Below are 22,728 nucleotides of genomic sequence, written 5' to 3' on the forward strand. Positions count from 1 at the left end.
TAATTCAAACTTTACTTCATACTATGTATGAGTATTCTATTTGTATTGAGCTTTCTAATTTGACAGTAGATATTTTTTTCAGCTAGTTGACCTATTTCCAAGTCTCTTTTTTTTTTAATTTTTAATGGATAGAATTAACCTTAATTTATATTTCACACTGCCTCTGTATAGATAGAGAAATCATTCCATTAGAGAAGAAAAGGGAGATACTACATAGGAAAGGCATTTATATTAAGTTTCTCTTAGTTTCTGAGAAAATGGAAAGATTAACAGTAATGTAATTAGAGTCTCCATCATAAGGCAGCCAAGTGTAGTCATGGATTTTACTAAGTTACTGCCACTTGGGTACTTTGGTTCCAAATTGGATTGCCTCAGCCAAGGCATTCATAGGCATCTCTCTTTTTCTCTCTACCTCTCCTTCTCTCTATCTCTTTATCTTCTATCATCTATTATTATCTTCTATTTATATATAGTACTAAATTCTCATCTTTAAAACAAGGGAAATGAGGAATCTGAAACTTGAATACTGTATTCCTGTTTTTTTCTTTTTGTTTTTCAAGGCAGCTAGGCTTTACTTAATAAAATTGGTAAAAGACATATAATTGCATTTTGCTTTCCCTATTCGCTAGCTCTTTTTCAAAGGTAGATCAGAAAATATTCTATTGAGTCGATATTTATTTGAAATAAATGATCATCAGTTTCACTACAGAGGAAAATTAAATAAGTTCTTAGTTTGCTGATTATGTTCTCAAAAACAAACTAGCAGCAAAATGTTCTTTTGCACTGCCTTTGTTTTTGCATCAATAAATATTCCTTGAGTATTTGACAATTAACTCATCTATGTACATTTTGAAATAATGACCATCTGAGAGATTTTCAAGCTATGATATTAGTTTTTCTAATCCTTTCTATATTTGCAACTCTATGCATAGTGTATATAAGTTCAGTGGCTTCAAATTTGAAACTTGATTTTTCTCAGTATAGCTGCATTAGCATTCAGCTGCGAGTATGTAAGATAATAGTATTAAAAGCAACCTTCCATTCTGTTGTCATGGATGCAGCACAACCCAATACTGGTGGCACTGTATCACTAGTCTGTACAATCTCATTTATCTACCAATTTTAAGTTCATTGCTTGTGAAATTCTATCACTATATTAAAAATCCTTGCTATTTATTTGATATTTGAAGCATTAAAATATAGACTCTATTGAAAAATTTTCAATGTAAGAATATTTTTTCAATTAGCAAGCAAAGTGTTTCTGTCACTATTCGTTATGAAAATCAGCAAAAAAAATCATGAAAATTATAGCTTTTTTGTTATGAAGAAATCATTTTTTTCTTGAGTCAGTGTATACTCTTTTGTGGGTATGCTGTGTGGGGAGAAGTGTAGTATTTTATAAATAATTGATAAAAACAGCATGTGTATTTTCTGAATTTGTAGAGAACTTTACAGTTTTCATGCATCTTTTTACAATATCTATGCCATCAATTCTAAAGAACTTATTAAGTCAGAAAAAGTACTAATGTAACTAATGTAATGTAATGTAACTAATCCTGGCAGTGAAAAAAAAAATGGTGACAAGAACGCTTGCCCCAGACCTGATGATCATATCTGGGTCTTTAAAAACAATACACAACTCAATAAAAGGCAAAAATTTTAGGATTATCAAGAAATTAGTTTTTGTTATACAATAACACAAAGTATCTCTAAGGACAAAGTAAACTAATTTGAAAATAGCCAAATCCATAGTTGGTTGCCTAGAAAGTGTAATGCCCAGTAGGTTATCTCCTTAATTGTGAGTATACATTTGTTTGTTCTTGTTTTGAAAAAAAAATCATTTTATGATTTTGTTTAATCAAAGGGGTCTATGTATTTTTTTTCAAACAGAGACAATTGGTATTTTAACTTCAAAATAGCAGAGATCCTTATGTGCTAAAAATAATATTTTTTCTTTTTCTGTTAATTTCATCCTGATAATTTGACTTTTTATGATATGAGAACAAATTTTGATAAGACACTTTGAGTCCTTCATAAATTTTTTTCAATTATCTTTTATTTGATGGCTGTCCTGCAAATTTGAAAACATAAAATGAAAATTATAATGTAGAATTTTTAAGTAACTTCTGAAGTTTACTTTTTATATATTAATAATAAAGTAATTTGATCCTATGTAATTAAATTTGTCCTCTGTTTTTCAATAATTTGAACTGTAGAGTTGACTTTTTGTTATGATTATACCAAACATCTACTACCTTATTTACATAGAGACACCTCAGATTATGTATTGTTTTGGTTGAGGGTAACTAGAAAGGGGGGGAATTTATGGTGTGGAGAAAATTTGTCCCCACTCATAATTAAACAACCATGAAGATACATGCCTCAGTCAGCAAAAGCAGGAATCAACATTATGGAGTGAAAATTAACGAGTCAGACACCCAAGCATCTACTGTATCTGCCTGCCGCTAGACACTGAAGCATGGAGAACAAGATACACCTCTATGGATGGATAGCTTTCCTTATTAAAAAAAACACAGTGGGAAGCACAGTAGGGGAACATACTAAAACAAGGCTTTGTAGTAATTTCCTTGAAAGAAATTTCCCAAGATAGCAACTTTAAAAGCTTTTAATCTTATGACTAGCTATAGAGTGTGATTTGCATTAGGTGGTATTTAAAAATTCCATTAGTTTGCAACAGATCTGATATTTTCCCAAACTCTTCTCTCTTCCTTTATTTTTTCCTTGTAAAAAATTTGTTTTCTTAACTCATTAAAGTGAATACATATTTGTGAGTTTGAATCCCTTTGAAAAACTTTCTCAATGATATATTTCCATTATTTTTTAGTTATTTCCATTTTGAATGAAAAATGTGACTTAGGAATTGACATAATGGTGTCACTGGATAAAATGATGAATTTTCATGCTTACATTTCCTGCTTCATTCATTTAATGCCTCCCATGTTTCATCAGGTGAATACTGAAGGTAATTTGACATCCTTTTACTTCTTATAAATTGCACAGAAGGAAGACTCAAGGGCTGTAAACTTACATCAGAATATTAATTTCTAATGGTTGAAATTAAATATTTCAAATGCCAATTTTGAATCTCTGTTTACATCCTGAAATAGTAGTTTCTATTGTGGACTTTTTTTCCCCCCTCAGATCCTTCTTGTATTTTTGGAAAATTATTTCTTTTCTTTTGAACTTGAGTGTGTCTGTTGTTTACATTACCCATTAAATATATCTAAACAATGAAAATCTTGAAAAATTACCATCTAAAACTATTGAAAGAAGATTTTGTGATTTGTAACCCATTGATGGAACATGGTTGTGGATATTTAATATGTTTTAAGTGGATGTCTAGTGATGTAACCAGGGTTTTTTAATATAATGATTCTATTTATATATATTGTACTTTTAGATAATTTTAAGGTTTTGATTAGACAAAGAGTGGAAACTGATATAATTTAGAATAAGTTAACCATAGGCAGGCTCAGAGACTTTGAATCCCAAAAAGAAAACATACAGTATTTTATTTAATTATTTATCCTATTCTTATTTATTAATTGTAGATTTACATAAACCAACCCAACCATCAGGGATACACTCTGAATTTCACATGATTCTTTCAGAAACTTATAAATGTAGAACTTAATCTAACTTGACTAAGTAGCGAATAATATATACTGAGCAGTAGATAGTTAACATGCCTTCTTACCAATTTTGACTTGTAGACATTTTATGTAGACATTAATAGCAACACTTTAAAATAAAATTTTCCTTTTGAGTTTCTATTTTAAAAGTACACACAAAAAATCTATTGACAAAGATGCTTATTTACCTTCTTGTTTAGTAATATAATTATGACCTGAAGATATTTGCATTTTCCTCATAAAGAAGAGCCACAAGAATATTGCACATGTATAAGCCTTAAGAGGAGGTAGGACGCTTGGGTGGCTCAGTAAGTTAAGCATCTGCCTTCAGCTCAGGTCTTGATTCCAGAGTCCTGGGATTGAGTTCCACATCAGGCTCCCTGCTCAGTGGGGAGCCTGCTTCTCCCTCTGCCTGCCACTCCCCCTGCTTGTGCTCTCTCGTTTTCTCTCCTTCTCTGACAAATAAATAAATAAAATCTTTAAAAAAACTTGAGAGGAAACACAGTGAAGGAATTTACTTATATGCTGTCTTCATTTTAACACAAAATGTTTTTAATATGCTGATATTAATTCTGTAATTGGTACATATCAGAAATATTTTTTCCTTTGAAATAACATTTGTAAATTTCAATTTCATAATGTTGGTTTCTTTCATTATATCTGATCATTTTTTCCAGCAAATTTAATCTTCAAGTTAATTTACCTACTCCAAGAAAAAGTATTTTAAGTAACAGTTTATGTGTCTAAACCGTCTTTATTTTACCTATTTGATTTTTGTTGTTGTTGATAGTGGTCTGAGATTGTATGGAAAAAAACTTTATTTTTTTACTGTGGTTATGTTTTTCAGTGTTGGAGATTAAAGATGTATATATTTAAATGATTACAAATCACTTTTGCATAGTTTTGAAAGATTATGAATTTTAAAAGAAGAATAAAGGGAGTTACTGAGATGATTATTTGGTAATGGGATGATGTTGTATTATAAAACTCATACAACCTATCATTTTTAGTAGTTCATTTATTGTAACATCAAAACCTAACTTTAGTAGTTACAAGATTTAGACTGAAAGTTATCCATTGTTTCCTTAAAAATCAAAACATATTTTTTTAGTTTGAGTTTTAAGTTAAAAATCCGATGCTCATAAAGTAATGTAAAACAGGTTTCACATCATTATTATAGTTGCTACTATAACACATGTATTTTGTAGTTCTTAAAATATCATGCACAAAGTCTTAGAAATGTGGAATATTTTCATGGTAAGAGAATACATTTACATTTCTACATTTCCAAAACATCAATGTGGCTGTGAAAGGAAAATACATTTCAACTTATATGCATATGTTACCAAAAATGATTAGATCTAATTTTATTTGTTTTATATATACAAATAAAATTCAAAGGATTTGATAATTCCTGCAGAGAAAGTTAATCTATTTTTAACTACAGCTTTACTTTTATAATCTATCCAGTGCTTCAAATTCTGCCATTGATCTATGATTTATGAGATTTAAACCACCTCTTAGCTGTAACACTGGTTTCTGTCCAAGATGCTGAGTTGAATACTAATTACGAGATCAAATTTATGCTGCTGGGCTAAGCAGATGAATGAGTTCTCCATAAAGGACTCCTTTCTCCATCCCTGCCACAGTTGAACCTTAAGAAAGTATCTGTCAGAGAAAAGGATAAGGAGAGAAATAAATGAATCAGAGAAAAATGTCTTATTCTATATATTTTAGTATATTAAATAATTGTTTTTGAATCACACATATACAGTCATGAATAGAGATGTGGTCATGCAGACAGGAGACATAAACCATAATTTATTAATTGTGTGTGTGTGTTTCCATGTCTGGGAACATAGAATAAATGCTCAAATTAATATTCATGACTTTATTTAAAACCCAAGTTAAATTAATTGCTAGGATCCACTCCACAGAGTAGCAAAGCTTTCATGCTTTAACTGTACTTGAAATTTCCAAGCAGCAACCCAGTATTGGACCATAGATAACAAATTATTCCATTGGAAGGGAGGGTGAATTTGTTAAGGGAGTAATTTAAGAAATGTAGGTAACTGACTAGTTTTCTATTAAGAGCAGTGGTACTCAACTGAGAGTGATATTGTCCTCCTGGGAACACTTGGCAATATCTGGACACATTTTTGGTTATCACAACTGGGGGGTGAGGTGTTATTTGGCATGTAGTGAGTAGAGGCCACCAATGATGTTAAATAAACATTTACTACATACAGGACAACTCCTCACAACAAATAATTATCTGGCCCCAAATGTCAACAGTGACACTCTTGAGAAACTTTGATCTAGAAGTACCATAACCTATCAGCTACTAAGCATGTTTGTAGATATTGCTGGAAAATGACAATAATTGGTATTTTTTACTTCACAAACTAAAACCATGAAAATAACTGGACCAAACAAATGGCAATGATAGGATGTAGAGTGGTAGGATATAGCTGTGACACAACACCACAATTATAGAAGAATGCAAAATTAGAAAGGCCACAATCTGAAATGTGACTCAATTTCAGTGAGGCCTCTGAGTTTAGTTTGGTTTGGCTTTTAGAAGAAGCTGGCCAGGCTTCCTTCTGCAACAAGTGTGGGTCACGCTCTTTCTCATTCTCTTTCTGCCGCCATCTTGGTTCCGCGTTCCCCTCACAAAATGCCTGGTGAAGCCACAGAAACCATCCCTGCTACAGAGCAGGAGCTGCCACAGCCCCAGGCTGAGACAGGGCCTGGAACAGAATCTGACAGTGATGGATCAGTATAAGAGCTTGAGGAATAGGATTCCACACAGGCAACCACACAACAGGCCCAGCTGGCAGCAGCCACTGAAATCGATGAAGAACAAGTCAGTAGAGCCAAACAGAGCCAGCATGAAAAGAAGGCATGGAAGGCTATGTCCAAACTGGGTCTTCGACAGGTTACAGGGGTTACAAGAGTCACTATCTGGAAATCTAAGAATATCCTCTTTGTCATCACAAAACAAGATGTCTACAAGAGCCCAGCTTCAGATACCTACATAGTTTTTGGGGAAGCCAAGATTGAGGATTTTTTATAAAGTCTTATTTTTTAAAGATTTTATTTATTTATTTGAGAGAGAGAATGAGAGAGAGCACGAGAGAGAAGAGGGTCAGAGGGAGAGGCAGACTCCCCGCTGAGCAGGGAGCCCGATGTGGGACTCGATCCCAGGACTCCAGGATCATGACCTGAGCCGAAGGCAGTCGCTTAACCAACTGGCGCCCCGCCAAGATTGAGGATTTATCTCAGCAAGCACAACTAGCAGCTGCTGAGAAATTCAAATTTCAAGGTGAAGCTGTCTCAAACATTCAAGAAAAAACACAGACTCCAACTGTACAAGAAGAGAGTGAAGAGGAAGAGGTTGATGAAACTGGTGTAGAGGTTAAGGACATAAAATTGGTCATGTGTCAAGAGCAAATGGGTCAAGAGCAAAGGCAGTCCGAGCCCTGAAGAACAACAGTAATGTTATTGAAAATGCTATTATGGAATTAACAATGTAACCATCTGAAAATGAGAACTTTTTTTGGTGTTTCAAAAGAATAACTGCAGCTTGGTTTGAAATTTGTACTGTTTCTATCATTAATAAAGTTATGGCTTCTTGTTGGATGAAAAAATAAAGAAGCTAAGCCCCTCATTCTCCATATATACATGCAAACCAACTTCATTTTTTTTTCCTTTGAGGCCATCCAAATTTACATTTATGTATTGTTAATATATGCATTCACTTTTAAATTGGAGATCTGTATTCCTATTTGCATATGGGTCAGATCCTTTTAGGTATCTTTGTAACTCATGGCAATTATACAATTGGATCATTCTTGAGACAGTTGTGTTATTTAACCAGGTCTTATATTTTTTCTCCAGGATTTGACTAAGTCTCCTTTTTATAAAGATTTTTTATTTATTTATTTGAGAGAGAGAGAGGCAAGGAGAGCATGGTGAGGAAGGGCAGAGGGAGAAGGAGAGTGATAAGCAGACTCCCTGTTGAGCACAGAGCCCAACATGGGCTCCATCTCAGGACGCTGAGATCATAACTTGAGCTGATGTCAGACATTTAACCAACTGAGCCACCCAGGCACCCAGGAATTGACTAGTTCTTAAACTGAACTCACTCAATAAAATGTCAAGATAAAAAAGCAATGAAGCCCCAATTTCTATACTGTAATAAAAGCTTTTTGTGTGTTCTGATTGGTACTTTAAACTGAAGAACTCAGAAAATGTGTGTGCGTGTGTGTGTGTGTGTGTGTTTAATGTTAGGAATGCCTGTTGATATTAAACTTTAGGTTTAAAAACTATCCATCACATCTTGTGATAAGATGAGGATTCCTCAGTTGCCATAATGGAATTGGACTGAATAGAGGAAATGGAAGCTAAAATTAGAACATTTCCTAGTTCTGCTATATCAATTTATTAAATTCTGTGTTAGTATTCTCATCTATAATCTCAGAATAAGAGTACCTACATTATCTGGTTGTTTATGGTTTAGATAAGTTAATGTATGTATGTCCAAAGAAGGCAATAATAAATCAGCTCATTATTATTAGCTTTGAAACCTGAAATTATCATTTAGCAGGAACAATTCTCCAAAGAAAATCCAGTCCCCCAGCAAAACTTGTTTAAAAAAAGGGGACGAGTCTAATACGGTAGTTGGCAACAGGGAGATCCAACATGGAATAACAGTTTACCTTGACAGATAATCTGACCATAGTATTAAGGAAGTCAGGGAATTGTGACATTTGGAGAACCAAATAAGCAGGCAAACTCTGACATCAGGGAAGGCAATCTGTAGGTATTAGGGCCTTGGCCAAGAATGAGTGTTCAGGGGGAGAGATTCTATGTCCTGAAGGAGAAATGACAAAATTCATCACTACCACAATTAGATTCTAGGAAAGCCATTCTTTCAGACAAATGGGACTGGAAGCAAATAAAGGGCATTCTTTAATAGATTTTAGGTAGTACCACTTGAAGTCTAGTACTACAGTGGTTTTGTTGTCAGTAACAGCCCTTCTCTCCTACCTCTCTTTCCATAATGTATGCAAAATATAAGAGATTAGGATTAATAGAAGAGATTTACACAACTGTAATAATACATGAATTTTCCTTTAAGGAAGTCTATTGATCTTAATTCTAAGAAAGTTTTAACCAGTCCATTAGGGTAGTACTTTAAAATTTTTGTCTATAGAGGTGCCTGGGTGGCTCAGTAGGTTAAGCATCCAACTCTTGGTTTCAGCTCCAATCATAATCTCAGGGGCATGAGATCAAGCCCCATGTCAGGCTCCATGCTCAGCATGGAGTCTGCTTGAGATTCTCTCCCTCTGTCCCCCCAAATAAAATTAATTAATTAAAAATCTTTAAAAATAAAAATCAAATTTTTGTCTTTTTAATGTGAATAGAGATATGCTGTCACCTACAAAGGATTTTAAGGGTAGATATGAACCATAGACTATTCAAAATGTCTTTAGTAGTCTCTAAAAATCAAGATTGGTAGTAATAGCAGAGATAATGGACATTTTACTTGTGTCTTGTTTACTTTTACTTATTGTGTGTATACCCAATCCTGTCATTAATGTACATTATAGGAAGGTGGGATTTAAAATCTTCTGCCTCAAATACTTTGAATTGGACCTGCTATTGTACTTTAAATGCAATTATTATTGTGGAGTGCCTGGGTGATTCAGTTTGTTAAGTATCAGACAATTGATTTCACCTCAGGTCGTGATCTCAGGGTCTTGAGATTGAGCCCTGCTTCAGCTCTGTGCTATGCGTGGAGCCTGTTTAAGATTCTTTCTCTCCATCTCCCTTTTCTCTTCTCCCACTACTTGCATGCTCCCTGTCTCTCAAAAAAATAAAAGAAATAAAAATAATATTAAAAAGAGGGCACGTTCTGCTTGGAGCACTCGGTGTTATATGCAAACAGTCAATCATGGAACATTACATCAAAAACTAATGATGTAATGTATGGTGATTAACATAACATAATAATAAAAAATTAAAAAATAAACAAAATTAAAATTAAAATGCATTTGTTATTGTACTTAGAATGATGTATGGCTCAAGGAGGCATTTAGTTGAAAAATTCTTCCCTATTCTGCTGTATAGAGACACTACTACAGATATTCAGATAATTTAATCCAGTTTTCTTTCTATGTAAATTTGAACCATGGTCAACTAACACTACAAAATTTTGCTGATTCCACCTCTGAATGTTCAAATCCTCATCTCTCAATTGGATAATTGAAGTTGGCCCTTAACTGATCTCCATGATTCCCATTTCTCCCCATTCCAATTTTTATTTCACATCAAAGCAAGAACCCAGATGGGAACATTCTACTTACTCTCCTCCAATTGCCAAGAAGATATAGTCAACTTTTACTATGCATCAGCACCACTAAGATAGCTTTCTAAAATGTAGGTTCCTCAGCCTCACCCCAGGGATTTGATTAATTAACATGGGGGTAGAGCTGACATTTATGAATTTTAACCAGCTTCCAGATTACTCTAATGTACGAGCTCTCTTTACCACACTGAAAAGCTGTGGCATAGTGAATATGGCTCAGAGTCTTTATCAGGGCTTTCAGCATTCTCTAAAGAGTGAAATGAATCCCTATTTGGGAATTAAAGGAACTCAGTTCTGATATTATCAAGTTCAACATATCAGAAGCTATTGTAAGTACTGCATTAAAATAAATGCAGGTTTTCATAAATCTAAAAGGTCTCAGAAAGCTAATAGGCTACTTTGTTGGCTGTCTTAGTACATTTGGGCTACTATAACAAAATACCATAGACTAAGTGCCTTGTAAACAACATAAATTATTTCTAACAGTTCTGGAGGCTGGAAGTTCAAGATCAGGGTGCCAGAATGATTGTACTCTGGTGAGGCTTTCTTCCTGGTTTGTAATCAGTGCCTTCTTGCTGTATCCTCACATGGTGGAAAGGGTGAAGAATCTCTGTAGAGTCTCTTTTATAAGAATCCTAATCCTATTCAAAGATTTCAACATATGAATTTGAGGGGGTTAGGAGACACAAGTGTTTAGACCATAGCATGGTCTATGGGTGTGTGTGAGAGTCAGGGGAGATTAATGACAGAAATACAGTTAAACTATATGTGGAAGTCTTATATTTGTTCTTTCCTAGAAGTAAGAATCTCTAGGTTTGTTGCCATTCACTGTGAACACTACTTCTACTATGTCTCTGACTCTTTTATGCCCCCCTCAACTCTAATGGCATATCACTACCTTCCCTTACTGCCTTTTCCTTTTAGGGTCTCCAGTTGTTCTGATGGGAGAGTGGATTGGGGGATATTGGGTAAATAGTGCAACATTTGGGGGTACTAGAACACATGACATGGGTTCAGTACAAATGTGCACTAACCAATACTTTGAGCCACTTGGAGGGAGGGGGTAAAAAAATTTCAGGTAGATAGACCACTGTGATTTTTGATAAAGTAATTAACTCTTCAAAATCCCATTGTGGAAGGGAGCAAAATGAATTCTACAACTTATTTGTTTTTTTCTTCCTACAACTTATTTGAATCTGAATATTTTATCAAATAGTCATAGTTCAGTTGCTAAAATGCTTCTCCCCATTTACTGAAAACTGTTTACATAACAGGGTTTCATACATGTTTGCTGAAATATATTTTCTACCTCAATGCCTTTTTTCAATGCTTCTACATGGTGTTATATTTTAAGTGAATATCAAATGAAAGATATTGTGCTAGGTTTTCTTTTTTCATTTTAATTGGTCTTAATTAAACATTGATTTTCCCTTTACATTTTTCTCATATCCATGGCTCAGATACATTCATATTATTTATTAGTAGCTTTGAAAATAATTACTGAATGAAACCATATTAAATATGATCTACTTTAGAGTAGTAAATAGAGGAAGAATACTCCCTGGCACTGTACAAAAACCAACATAGAGATTAAAAGCTTTCCTACAAAGCCTGGCCATTAGGGTTTGGCAACTTGCAATGCAATACCCATCTACAGACCAGACCTTTTGGAGGATGTCCATCTTTCTGCCAAATGCAAATATGAATTTGTACAAACTCACACCCAGTTGTATTCTGTTTTGAAACCTGCTACTGAAGGAACGTGCATATATGTTAATAAAGATCACCCTCAGATCAGTTCTTTCAGTCATACTAGACCTATTGCTATGAAAAAACATTGAGATATGTTCCCTTAATTAGAATATTCCATTAAACAACGGTATCCAGACAGTTTGAAAGGCAGTGATATCTTGTGTTTATGGTGACCATTCAGGGCCCTGGAAGACATTAACATACATTCAAAATACTCAAATAAAATGTAAGTAGGCTCAGTATAGTTTTAGCATTGCACATTTTTCTTTTATTTATTTTATTATAGGTCTTTGAAAGTTAAGAATTAATGTATGGTAAATGTATAAACTGACTGTTAACCAACAATATATTAAACCAGAATGTTTCACTTTTCAATTTATTTGAGTAAAAGGACATCTACTCTATTTGATTTGATATTTTTATTTATCTGCATTTTCATTACTTATGCATTTTTAAGAAACTAGACATTATATTCTCGAATTTTCCTTTTTTATTAATTTAAAACTCTAAATTTAGGTTCCTGGTTATAAAGCTAAAGTGGAAATTCTGACCATTTGTTGTTGTTCAATCTAAGGTACAATATCAAGCCTTGGTCCCAAAAGAATTGCTTATGCCTTTACTATGATTTCAGCATTGTGCTAGATAATACTAAAGATTATGAAAATAAAGACTGAACACTTGATTCACCCATTCATTTAACAAACTTTTATTGAACACATACTCTATGCAAGCCATTTTGCTAACAAATATAGTTATGTATTTCCCTCATAGAGCTTAAATGTTATTTCTCTTGGCTAGGAAGCATGCATTACTCAAAAAAATCACACAAATAACTGAAATATTACAATGGCAGAGAGGTCTACAGTGTTATGAAAACATATAGGAGAGGGGTTTTACCTGGCCTGGGAGTAAAAAGATCTTTCTTGAAATGAGATCTGAGGGGATGAGTAGATGCTAAAGATTTGAAGAGGAAACTTCAATAATGTAAGTAGAGGAAGTGTCTATAGTAGAAGGAAACATGGCCCTCTTGAGAAAGTAAATATCTGGTGTGGAAGAAGTACAGAGATTGTGAGTAAGATGTGGGTGACAGGGTAAGAGAGAGATATGGGTCAGTGACACCAGTACAAAGGGAGATTTTGAGGGGTTTTAAGCAAGAATTGGCAAAGTGACATAATAGATTTATATTTTGAAAATATTACTTTGGCTGATGTGTAGAAAATTGACAAGAGGATGCCATAATGGAAGCAAAAAGACAAATTAAGATACAACTGTGGTAACCCATGTGAGAGATGACAGCAATTTTAACAATGGTTCCAGCAGTGGTGGAAAGAAACTCACACATTAGAGAGATATTGAGAAAATAATTTCAAGTTTTGAAAGTAGAAAGCTGGTTCCTGAAATAGAGAATACTGGAAGAGATGGAAACTTTCTCTTGTGGGGTTGGGTCGATAAGGAATAAGTTAGATTTCAGACATATTTGCCTTTGAGTTATTTACAGGACCTTTGGGAAAGATGATACATGCTCTAAAATCATTAAAGTGCAAACCAAAACAATACATAATAGTGATATTCTAGTAGGTAGTTTAGCCTTTAAGTGTCATGAGAGTTTTTGTAGAGAAGTGACATGTTCTATAACCCCTTCCATGAGTACATGGATTTGGGTTTCATAGTGGTGGTGGAAGAGCAAGTCTGTTTTAGAACTTGTTAATTCCTACAGATAGAATCCCCAAAGAGATAATAATTCACCTATCCCTAATACTAACTCACTTCCTCCATGCTATCTATTGATGTATATAATAGTGAATGAAAGAGTGAGAATGGTAGATTTGGATGGTTAGGCCCAGTTACATTGACTGAACTCTTGACACTGATCATTCATCTTATAAATTTGCAATTATTTTCTACTAGCAAGTTCCAAAAGGACTGGAGGCATTAGTCAGAATGAGCTAAAAAGTACATAATACCTAACATATCAAGGTACCAGCAAACACTAATCCACAAGTCAATCTTGATTGCCCTCTCTGGGGACCATGCCAGATGAAAGAATACCAAATCTAACAATAAATATCCCCAGTCAGTTCTATCTCAGTTTCTCCCATTTGGGGATTATCTTTCAGAAAATGTAAAATCATTGATGAAAATGAACCCATAAAAAGATGTAGGTAAGAATAAAGAAGAATCATCCCTTGCCTTACTATTCTTTGGAAGGAAATAATTATTTGATTATATATTCTGGATCTTTCCAAAGTTTCTTATAAAATTGAAATCTTCTGTATTAAAAAATAATGTAGAAACTAAATGGTTGTATTGACTATTGTATACTTCATTGAGATAATATTCTTAAAAATAATTGTATGTAAGTGTTGACTCATTAAATTGTACACCTGAAACTAATACTGCACTGTATGTTAACCAACTGGAAATTATTTATTTATTTTTGTTTTTTTAATTTAATTTATTTTATTTTTTTATTTTATTTTATTATGTTATGTTAGGCACCATACAATACATCATTAGTTTTTGATGTAGTGAGCCATGATTCATTGTTTTCATATAACACCCAGTGCTCCATGCAGTACGTGCCCTCCTTAATACCCATCATCAGGATAACCCATCCCCCTACCCCCTCCCCTCTAAAACCCTCAGTTTGTTTCTCAGAGTCCATAGTCTCTCATGGTGCATCTCCCCCTCCGATTCCCCCCCTTCATTTTTCCCTTCCTTCTCCTAATGTCCTCCATGCTATTCCTTATGCTCCACGAGTAAGTGAAACCATATGATAATTGACTTTCTCTGCTTGACTTATTTCACTTAGCATAATCTCCCCCAGTCCCATCCATGTTGATGTAAAAGTTGGGTATTCATCCTTTCTGATGCCTGAGTCATATTCCACTGTATATATGGACATCTTCTTTATCCATTCATCTGTTGAAGGGCATCTCAGTTCTTTCTACAGTTTGGCTATTGTCGACATTGCCGCTATGAACATTAACCAACTGGAATTTAAATGAAAACTTAACAAAGATAGTTGGTTAAAATACCAACTTGCAATTTGCAATTGTTTTGAATTTCATTAGACTTAAAAATATCTTTGACATAAATCGAATTCTGACACCTCATTAAAAATACCACAACAGCAATAAAAAAAAAAAAAACTTTTCTGAATAACTACCCTATGATCCAGCAATTGCACTACTACTACTCCATACTCTTTTCCAAATTTTTCTTCCTTTTCTTCAAATGTGTCACAAGCATGCTTTGGTCAGTAACAAAACTTTTAGGAAGCAATGTTATTGATCAGCTAGTTGATACTTTGTGCCTCTGGCAATTGCAGTTTCTCAGCTCAAATCTTATCTTCTGAATCATAAACAGATCATATAAAACCCTGCTATTTCTGAAGAACTTTGGTTGTCTCACAGGAAACAATGCTCTGGTTTCCTTCCCCAGATGTGCACATTTTTGGGGTCAGTGGGTTCAAGACTAAATATGTATTTAGGGCCTGGCTTATCTTTGTTAATAGGGGGAAGGGAAGTGGTTGGACTAAGAATTTATTGAAAGCCTTTTTTTCAGGGAAACTTTAACTGCTGGTCTCTTTTGTGAAAAGTGAAACTTGAACCGAACTAGACCAAGATCTTGTAGCCAAGATGAACTGTGCTGATTGGCATACATTTTAATAAGTTATGACAGAGTAAAAATATTTACACACACAAACAGAACTCTGTTTGAACCAGAGCCAAACATATATTTAGAAAGCTATTAAATTGCAATTAAACTAGACCATCAATAATTTCTAACTAAACAAATATTCCAAACTTCTGTATATCATTGGGCTTGTGTTCTTGATGTAGAAAAAGCAAAAAATTCATAATGAAAACTCAAGTTATCCTATGAAAATGGCTGATTAATAGGGGACCAGTTATTTGAAATCAAAGACTTTTTGAGGTATTTTGGAAATATAAGACTGTTTGAAACGTGTCTATCCATTTTTGACATGTGTTCATCCACACATAGCTTAGCTCTTTTATTCTATCTTGAAATTTGAAAACCCATTCAGTACAACACATGAAAATTAACTCTCAACTTATGATGTACTATATGTTGGCTAACTGGACATAATAAAACAAAAAAAAGAAAGAAAGAAAATGATTTCTGAGGGTCAAATCACATTTGTTGTCTTGTTATTGACATTTCTTTAATGATTTATTCTCCTCAAGCCCTAGGACTTCAGCCTAGTATTGGCCGAGATGGTTATGTTTTGATGGCAATTTATTTATTTGCCACTTGTACAGTAAATATGGTAGATAGAGAAAGTCTTCATAGCCAGGTAACAGTAAAAATTATATATAGCATAGATATGAACTCTCTCTGTGTATCAGGACCCAGAATTCTTAAGGAATCCATTTGTAAACTGTCAGATAGGGCCTGGTCCATGCAAAGAAAGCTTGTTTCATTATTACAAATGAAAAAAAATAATGATAATCATAATCATAATACATTTTAGCTACATAAAAACCACAATTTAAAAGGAGTTAAAAAACTCATTTTACCTGATTCTAATTAATTTCATTTTAATTAGTTCAATAAACGAGTATTTTAAAATCAGCTCACTTATTTTCAAATTCATTAATTGGACTCAGAACACTTTCCCTTTCATTACTTAAAAGAAAAGATACAGTTCTTCTTCTAGATTTAGAGTTCCTCTTTACGAATTGATAAATACCTTATTAAATTTTTATATATAAGCCTTATTAAATGCAATACAGCCCACCCTCTTACTCTCTTTTACTTTCCTTTTGCTGTGATTTTATGGAGCTAGTAAAAGTTCTTGTATTAGGTAAGATTTTTTTTAACAGTAGCAGTAATAGAGAAATCTACAGTGAGCACGGAGGAAGATATGTATTAATAGTACTTCCTTTTCATAGGATCTTCCCAAGGGGCCAGTTCTTCATGTTTAAATGGGAGTTTGAAAAATTTATTTGAAGATTTCCACACAATGGATTTTCTGTAAGAAGACTGAGCATTAATATTGCTGCCATATCTTATAGGATAAAATATTATTTGAGGCTACCTTTAGAGAAAGGTGTGAAATTGAAAGGAACTCAAAATGCTAACAAAACCAGAAATAAAACAGATCCTGAAAAAAGTAGAAATAAACGTATAAAGAACGAATTTCACCTTTAATTCACTTGCCTTTTAAGAAATATTCTATGCAAATATGATGCTTAGTAAAAAGAAAAGAAAAATGAATTAGAAATTTGTTGCTTATTTAGTGGTAAGAGTGACCACTTGGCTTTGTGTTCCTTTCTGGAATTATTCTTTTTTTAATTTTTAAATTTAAATTCAATTTTATTAACCTATACTGTATTATAAGTTTTAGAGGTAGAAATTTAGTGATTCATCAGTTGCATATAACACCCAGGGTTCATTACTTCAAGTGCCCTCCTCAGTGCCCATCACCTAAATATCCCATTCCCCAATATACCTCCCCTCCAGCAACCCTCAGTTTGTTGGAACTGTAAGTTCCAACTATAAGGTTAGAGTCTCTTATGCTTTGTCTCCCTCTCCATTTTCATCTTATTTTATTTTTCCTTCCCTTTCCCTATTTTCATCTGCTTTTTTCTTAAATTCTACATATGAGTGAAATTATATGGTATTTGCCTTTCTCTGACTACTTTCACTTAACATAATACTTTCTATTTCCATCCACGTCATTGCAAATGGGAAGATTACAATCTTTCTTATGGCTGAGTGATGTTCCATTGTATAAATATACCACATCTTCTTCATCCATTTAATTTCCATGGAGATCTGGCTTTTTCCATATTTCAGATATTGTGGATATTGCTGCTATAAACAGGGGGCATGTGCACCTTTAAATCGGTATTTTTGTATCCTTTGGATAAATACATATAACTGCAATTGCTAGGTCATAGGATAGTTCTATTTTTAATTTTATTGGGGCGCCTGGGTGGCTCAGTTGTTTAGCATCTGCCTTTGGCTCAGGTCATGATCCCAGGGTCCTGGGATTGAGCCCTGCATCGGGCTCCCTGCTCCAACGGAAGCCTGCTTCTCCCTCTCCCACTCCCCCTGCCTGTGTTCCCTCTCTTGCTGTGTCTCTCTGTCAAATAAAAAAATAAAATCTTTAAAAAAATAATTTTATGAGGAGCCTCCATACTGTTTTCCAGAGTTATTGCCCAAGTATGCCTTCCCACCAACGGTGTAAGTGTTTCTCTTTCTCCCTATGCTCGCCAACATCTGTTGTTTCTGAGTTGTTAATTTTAGCCATTCTGACTGGTGTGAGGTAATATATTATTATCCTTTTATTTGTATTTTCCTGATGCTGAGTGATGTTGAACATTTTTTCATGTGTTTGTTAGCTATTTGTATGTCTTTTTGGAGAAATATCTTCATATCCTCTGCACATTTCTTGACTGGATTTTTTTGTTTGTTTTTTGGATATCGAGTTTGGTAAGTTTTATAGATTTTGGATACTAGCCCTTTATCTGATAAGACGTTTGCAAATACCTTCTCCCATTCTGTAGGATGCCTTTTAATTTTGTTGACTGTTTCCTTTACTGGGTAGAAACTTTTTATCTTGATGAAGTTCCAATAGTTCATTTTTGCTTTTGTTTCCCTTGCCTTTGGAGATGGATCTAGCAAGAATTTGCTGTGGCTGAGGTTAAAGAGTTGCTGCTGGTGTTCTCCTCCAGAATTTTGATGGATTCCTGTCTCACATTTAAGGCCTTCATCCATTTTGAGTTTATCTTTGTGTATGGTGTAAGAAAGTGGTCCAGTTTCATTCTTCTACATGTGGCTGTCCATTTTTCCCAACACGACTTTTTGAAGAGACTTTTTTTTCCCATTGGATATTCTTTCCTGCTTTGTCAAAGATTAGTTGACCATAAAGCTGAAGGTCAATTAGCCATTTGTATGTCTTCTTTGACACATGAAAAAATGTTCAACATCACTAGCCATCAGGGAAATTCAAATCAAAACCACTATGAGATACCACCTTACACTAGTTAGAATGGCAAAAAGTAACAAGGCAGGAAAAAACAAATGTTGGTGAGGATATGGAGAAAGGGGAACCCTCTTACACTGTTGGTGGGAATGCAAGCTAGTACAGCCACTCTGGAAAATGGTATAGAGTTTCCTCAAAATAGAGCTACCCTATGACCCAGCAATTGCACTACTAGGTGTTGACCCCAAGGTTACAGATGCAGTGAAAAGAAGGGGCAAATGCACCCCAATGTTCATAGCAGCCATGTCCACAATAGCCAACTATGAAAGGAACTGAGATGCCCTTCAACAGACAAATGGATAAAGAAGATGTGGTCCATATTTACAATGGAATATTATTCAGGCATCAGAAAGGATGAATACCCAACTTTTGCAGTGACGTGGATGGAACTGGAGGGGATTATGCTAAGTGAAATAAGTTAGTCAGAGAAAGACAATTATCATATGGTTTCACTCATGTGTGGAGCATAAGGAATGGCACAGAAGACCATAAGGGAAAGGAGAGAAAACTCAAGGGGGGAAAACAGAGATGGAGAAAAACCTGAAAGACTGTTGACTCCATGAAAGAAACTGAGTGTTTCAGGGGGGTGGTGAGAAGATGGAGTAGCTGGGTGATGGGTATTAAGGAGGGCATGTGTTGTACTGAGCACTGGGTGTTATATGCAACTATTAATCATGGAACACTACATCAGAAACTAATGATGATGGGCGCTTGGGTGGCTCAGTCGTTAAGTGTCTGCCTTTGGTTCAGGTCATGATCCCAGGGTCCTGGGATTGAGTCCCGCATCGGGTTCCCTGCTCCTTGGGAGCCTGCTTCTCCCTCTCCCACTCCCCCTGCTTGTGTTCACTCTCTCGCTGTGTCTCTCTCTGTCAAATAAATAAAAAAAATCTTAAAAAAAAACTAATGATGTAATGGATGGTGATTAATATAACAATAAAAAATTTAAAGAAAAAAAAGAAGGAAGTAGCAGGAGGAGAAGATTGAAGGGGGGGAAATCAGAGGGGGAGACGAACCATGAGAGACGATGGACTCTGATTAACAAATTGAGGGTTCTAGAGGGTTGAGGGGTGGAGGGATGGGTTAGGCTGGTGATGAGTATTAAAGAGGGCACGTTCTGTGTGGAGCACTGGGTGTTATAAGCAAATAATGAATCATGGAACACTACATCAAAAACTAATGATGTAATGGATGGTGATTAACATAACAATAATAAATTTAAAGAAAAAACCTAATGATGTACTATATGGTGGCTAACTGAACAAAATTAAAAAAAAATGTAATACAGCTTGAAGCCTGGAATTGTAATGACTCCAGCTTTGATTTTCATTTTCAACATTCCTTTGGTTATTCAGGGTCTTTTCTGGTTCCATACAAATTTTAGAATTATTTGTTCCAGCTCTGTGAAAAATCTTGATGGTATTTTTTTTTAAATATATATATTTTTAAAGATTTTATTTATTTGACACAGAGAGAGAGAGAGACAGCGAGAGAGGGAACACAAGCAGGGGGAGTGGAGAGGGAGAAGCAGGCTTCCTGGGGAGCAGGGAGCCCGATGTGGGGCTCGATCCCAGGACCCTGGGATCCCGACCTGAGCCGAAGGCAGACGCTTAACGACTGAGCCACCCAGGCGCCCCCTTGATGGTATTTTGATAAGGATTGCATTTTATGTGTAGATTGCTTTGGGTAGCATAGACCTTTTAACAATATTTTTTCTTCCAATCCATGAGCATGGAACGTTTTAGCATTTCTTTCTGTCTTCCTCAATTTCTTTCATAAATGTTCTATAGTTTTCAGAACACAGATCCTTTACCTCTTTGGTTAGGTTTATTCTTAGGTTATCTTATTGTTTTTGGTCAATGTAAATGGGATTGATTCCTTGATTTCCATTTCTTCTGTTTCATTGTTAATGTATAGAAACGCGACTGAATTCTGTGGATTTATTTTATATCCTGAGACTTTGCTGAATTCCTGTATCAGTTTTAGCATTTTTTGGGGGGTGGATTCTTCTGGATTTTCTACAAAGTATCACGCCGTCTTTGAAGAGTGAAAGTTTGAGTTCTTTGCAGATTTGGATGGCTTTTATTTTTTTCTTTTGTTGTCTGATTACTGAGGCTATGACTTCCAGTACTTTGTTGAACAACAGTGATGACAGTGGAAATCCATGTTATGTTTCTGACCTTAGGGGAAAAGCTCTGTTTTTCCCCCATTAAGAATAATATTTGCTGTGGGTCTTTCATATATGGCTTTTATGATGTTAAGGTTTCCTACACTGCAAAGAGTTTTTATTAAGAAAGGACACTTTCTTTTGAAAAAATATTGTTTCTGCGTCTCTTGATAGGATCATATGGTTCTTGTCCTTTCTTTTACTAATGTGGTATATCACAATGATTGATTTCCAGACGTTGAACCACCCACGCAGCCCAGGAATAAATACTACTTACTTGTGGTGAACAATCTTTTAATGTATTGTTGAATCGATCCTATTAGCTAGTATCTTCAAGAGAATTTTTACATCCATGTTCTTCAGGGATATTGGTCTGTTCTTCTCTTTTTTGGTGGGGTCTTTTTCTGGTTTTGGGATCAAGCTAATGCTGATCTTGTAGAAAGAGTTTGGAAATTTTCTTTCCATTTCTGGTTTTTTTTTTTGGGGGGTAATAGTTTCAGAAGAATAGGTATTAATTCTATAAATGCTTGGTAGAATTCTGCTGGGAAGCCATCTTGCCATGGACTGTTGTTTATTGGGAGATTTATGATAACTGATTCAATTTCTTTGCTGGTTATTGGTCTTCCTGTTTCAGTTTTTGTAGTTTATATATTTTTGGAATGTATCCATTTCTTCCAGGTTGCCTAATTTGTTGGCATATAATTGCTCAAAATAATTGTTTCTATTTCTTTGATGTTGGTTGTGATCTCTCCTCTTTCATTCATGATTTTCTTTGAGTCCTTTCTCTTTTCTTTTTGATAAGTCTGGCTAGGGGTTTAACAATCCTATTAATTGTGTCAAACAACCAGCTCCTAGTTTTGTTGATCTGTTCTACTCTTTTTTGATTTCTATATCATTGATTTCTTTTCTTATCTTTATAATTTCTCTTACCTGCTGGACTTAGGCTCTATTTGTTGTTGTTTTTCCTGCTCGTTTAGATGTAAAGTTAGGTTGTATATTTGCTACTATTCTTGCTTCTTGAAGAAGGCCTGTTTTGCTATATACTTCCTCTTTAGGACCACTTTTGCTGCATCCCAAAGTTTTGAATAGTCATGTTTTCATTTTCCTTTGCTTCCATGTATATTTTTAATTCTTTTTTAATTTTTTGGTTGAGCCATTCATTCTGTAGTAGGATGCTCTTTAACTTCCATTTATTTTTGGTCCTTCCAAAATTTTTCTTGTGGTTGACTTCAAGTGTTAAAGCATTGTGTTCTGAAAATATGCACGGTATGATCGCAATCTTTTTGTACCAGTTGAGACCTGATTTGTGACCCAGTATGTGATCTATTCTGGAGAATGTTCCATGTGCACTCAAGAAGAATGTGTATTCTGGGGCTTTAGGATGAAATGCTCTGAATATATCTGTTCAATCCACTCATTGTGTCATTCAAAGCCCTGTTAAATCCACTCATTGTATCATTCAAAGCCCTTGTTTCCTTGTTGCTCTCTTGCTTAGAGGATCTGTCCATTGCTGTGAGGGGAGTATTAAAGTCCCCTACTATTATCATATTATTATCATTGAGGTTTTTTTATTTTTTAAAAAAGATTTTATTTATTTATGTGACAGAGGGAGACACAGTGAGAGAGGGAACACAGCAGGGGCAGTGGGAGAGGGAGAAACAGGCTTCCTGTGCAGCAGGGACCCCGATGTGGGGCTCGATCCCAGGAACCTGGGATCATGACCTGAGCTGAAGGCAGACACTGAACAACTGAGCCACCCAGGCCCCCC

The 22,728-nt window shown here is 34.7% G+C and overlaps 1 pseudogene; it reads left to right on the forward strand.

Annotated features, from left to right (window-relative positions):
- The first annotated feature begins 6,330 nt into the window (after positions 1-6,330).
- Positions 6,331-7,189, forward strand: LOC113931203 (annotated as a pseudogene).
- The last annotated feature ends 15,539 nt before the right edge of the window (positions 7,190-22,728 follow it).

The sequence above is a fragment of the Zalophus californianus genome, chromosome X (assembly GCF_009762305.2).
Source record: "Zalophus californianus isolate mZalCal1 chromosome X, mZalCal1.pri.v2, whole genome shotgun sequence".
NCBI classification, from domain to species: Eukaryota; Metazoa; Chordata; class Mammalia; order Carnivora; family Otariidae; genus Zalophus; species Zalophus californianus.